General features: G+C 44.2%; 1 long non-coding RNA gene across 1 annotated transcript in view; it reads right to left on the bottom strand.

Annotated features, from left to right (window-relative positions):
* LOC111821744 (uncharacterized) overlaps nt 1-3,836 on the bottom strand; it is a 23,009-nt gene that overhangs the window by 9,809 nt on the left and 9,364 nt on the right. Inside the window, exon 2 of the long non-coding RNA XR_002825082.1 lies at nt 844-1,010. This is a non-coding gene — a long non-coding RNA (uncharacterized LOC111821744). The remainder of the gene's footprint in view (nt 1-843; nt 1,011-3,836) is intronic.

Genomic DNA, 3,836 nt, shown 5'->3' with positions numbered 1-3,836 from the left:
GTCACAGCCTTGAAAACTCTATGGAGGGGTTGTACTCTGCACACATGGGGTCGCCACGAGCTGGAATCGACTTCACAGCCACTATCGACAACGTGGAGTGGTTAAGTGTACACGCTGGTTTTGTGCAGTGAAAACTCCACCTTTGGGTTCAGTTTGGGAAGGAATGGCAACCAATAATTTGATGCAGCCAAAAATAAGGATGGGGAGGGGAGCAGCAACTTCCTTCCATTAAGAGAAACAAAGAGAGCTTTTGGTTTGGCCGAGGGACAGAGAGAAAAACACCACACCGACCTGGATTAAGAGGTCAAGCTGAGCTTTTGAAACTGACCCTTGTCCCCAGGAACCAGGTTCTCACCACCCTGTACTCTGCTAATCCTACCCTTTCAGGTGGCAGATCTCTGATTCCCTAACCAGCAAGAGCCCCCCCCCACCATCTTAATATGACAACATATCAAATTTAAACAATAGCTCTCTTGTTTTTCAAAAATGAAGCTAAGCCTGCTAATAGTTCCCCCTAAGGTATACTGTGCTTTATTCAAAATCCAAAAAAATAAAAACATTTCTCACTGAAGCTCCAGAAATAACCAACAGGAAGCCAAATGACCAAACATATTGAGACGAATCGTCTGGACTTAGAACCTGGGCAGATAAAAGCTGCATTAAATCAGTCACCACTCCAGAATGCTACCTGGGAGACCATGTATTAAAATAGATTATTCTCCGAGATCTAAAACAAGTCAATCTCCTAAAAGTACCAGAACAGCCCACAACAGGGCTCCCGAGTCTGACTAGTAGTTAGACCTTCAGGATCAAAACGAGGTTTAAAGACGCCAGGGTCCTTACCTGTGGTTGTGACTGTCACCTCTTGTTTATCTTGAACAAGCCTGATGACATCAGATACATCAATTTGATGATCAGTTTCTTCCTTTTTGGCCTCATTGCAGTGTTGTCGCGAAGAACAATTGTCAGTTTTCTTGCACAGGATGAAACTCCAGCAGTCAAACATGAGTCTGTACTGCAAAAAAGAAAAATGAGATCACACTGCAAAAAGACAGGCAAAATAGTTGCTTTATTGAACAACTAAGTATAAAAAACTAAGTATAGCCTTTACGAGTATTTATTCTGAAATGAATATAGTACATTTAAAATTAACTTCATTCTTCTCCTACAAATTTCTACTCTAACAATGTTCAATTAAACTAGCAACCTTCTTTTATAATATTGAAATCTAATAAAAAGGTTGCATAAGCAAAACATTTACATCTGCTGCTTAAAAAAAAAAAAAAATAGAAGAAAAGAAAAAGACAAACCTAGATTTTTCTCCTTGACATTTAGGCTTTTGTTTCAAGGAGATAAAAGTCCCTGGTTCTCCTGGTTTCAATGTCACAGCCTAATTCACTGACCTGGCAAACTTTCACAACCATTGCTGATAGCTTATTCAGATTACTTAAAAATATTTTTAAATCCTCTAAGTAAAGAATGCAATGCAGGGTGCCAGAACAAACATTAAAGTATTATTTCCCCAATGAAAACTTGGCAAAGAAATGTAAATGAAGTTTTTTTGGGAAGCGGTCTTGAATTTAACAGGAAAACTAGTAAATATTTCAAACAGAGGCCATCCGAAATCATTTGCCAGGCAAACATTTCACTTTAATTAGGTAATTACTAACTACACCTATTTGTACTTAGTGTTTTAAAATATTTATGGTTCAATATTTTACCTGCTGGCTTAATACCTGACATAACCCCTTCATTAAGAATAAAGATGTAAATAATTTAAGTTAGATAAACCTAATTGGCGGCTCCATAAATAATATTACCTTTCCATTTCACTTTTTTTTTTTTAAAGTTTTGTTTTATCCTTAAATTTTGCTTTTGTCCCTGCCTGGAACTACACTCTAACAGCAAATCCTTAACGTCTCTGGGGGTGGGCTTCCACCGAGGGCAGCCACTGTGCTCCCACAAACTCCCCGTCTGGTCGGAGACTCTCACCCAGCTTTCCAGCCGCTCCAGCTTCCAGCCGCTCCAGACTCTCACATCTACCCCTTACATCTTTCGGGTGAAACGTCTATCTGTCGGGCCAGGCCACGCAGCTTCTTCTCTGAAGGTTTTCCCTGACAACACCACACACCTGAGAAGCCAGCCTCATTGCAGGAGAGAAGCCCTTGTGGCGCGGTGGTTAAGCGCTTGGCTGCCCACCAGAAGGTCGGCAGTTCGAATCCCACCAACCCCACCAGCCTCTGCTGCCCTAGAGACTGTAACCTAGGCAGCGGCAGCACTGGAGTTGGCACCACCCAGTGACTCATACCCCGCCCCTGGGCGGGGCCTCCAGCGGGAACCCCACCCCGTGGGTGGAGCGCCCCGCCGGCACCCAGCCAGGAGCCAGCGCCCTGCTGTGAAGCTCCACCCCTTCTGGCCCCGCCCTCTGTGGCTGCCCGCCGCTCCTCCCCTCTCCCTTTGGCCAATAGAAGACCCTCCTCTCCGTCCAATGGCGGCGCCGGGCTGGCCTCCCGCACTCTCACTGGCGGATGGCTCGGGGTGGCCTAACTGCCTTGGTGGCCCCGCCCCTTGCATGTGGCCCGCCCACCGCCGCGGATAGCGGGGTCGCTTTGGGTGTCACCCCCTCCGGCAGTGTCGGGGGTGCCGTCCGCACCCCCTAGTGACGCCACGGAACCTAGGAAACCTGGTGGGGCAGTTCTGCTCTGTCGTATAGGATCAGAATCGACAGCAACGGGTTATGGGGGGGCTTTGTAAGGGTCCCTTCCCTGCAGAGCGACTCTGATGGGCCACGAAGATGGAGAGCCACTGCAATAGACAATGTGGATTTGTTTAGGGAAGAGAGATCACTGCAGAACTGGAATAACATCTTACTGCCCAATACACGGTTCAGTTCCCAAACACCTTGGAGATGTCCTAACTCCTCAACCTCTCCCACTGCCTTCATCTTCCTAAACACACACCTGCAATTAGTCTCTTACTGCCTATTACACAAAATAACACGTATCCCTTTATTTTTATTAGTGGTGTTGTTGGCCGAGAATTTGCTACATACATGTCTCTGATGTCATTTTTCCACGTATGCTTTTTGGATTCTTATAAATTTTTCTTATACTTGCTCATATAGCATCATTTTGAGGAATATTCCCAATGAAAATGAAAGACCATCAACATCATACACAGCCCATATACTAATCAGGCAGACGCTGAAGACTTCCTAAGTAAGGTATGGTTTTTGTTCCTTTGTCCTTGGAAACTGCTTTATTTTTCCATAAAAATCAGACCATGGATAGTGCTCTAGAAAGGGCATAGAGTTTTGGATACAATCAGACCTGGGTCTAAAGACATAGTTCTGGACTTCTAAAATTTAATTTTGACATTAAAAAATAGAAAGAAAAAAAATTCCCTGCTTTGTCCTTTTTCTTTGAAATTTCACTTGGAGAATTTTAAACATGAGCAGACGGATAGTAATCTTAATTCTCCAAAAAGAAAAAGAAAAAATGCTTACTGTGTCCTTGTTTTTATTCCCACTGGCTGCAATTCTCATACCAGGCAGTGTAGAACACAGGACTCCCAAGAGAGACCGGTATTGTGGAGGTGTCTGCATTTCTCATAAACCTATATCCATTTCTTCAAGCAACCCAAAAAGATGTTCCTTCTGCTTCCTTCCTCGGCAGGGCACGTATTCATATTCACTCAGTCTCAAGATGCGATTAAGAAGATCCAGAGTTTGTTCTTAATTAGTTAAGGCTGAAAACCAGAACAAATGTGTCCTCAGACTGACTTGGATGGACAGTAGGTAAGGCCAACGCCTGCTTTAACTGAGCAAGGTCCAGGAC

This window comes from Trichechus manatus, unplaced genomic scaffold, assembly GCF_000243295.1.
Source record: "Trichechus manatus latirostris isolate Lorelei unplaced genomic scaffold, TriManLat1.0 scaffold00102, whole genome shotgun sequence".
Taxonomy (NCBI): Eukaryota; Metazoa; Chordata; class Mammalia; order Sirenia; family Trichechidae; genus Trichechus; species Trichechus manatus.
The sequence above is the reverse complement of the archived record's forward strand: the minus strand, read 5'-3'. Positions and strand labels throughout refer to the sequence as shown.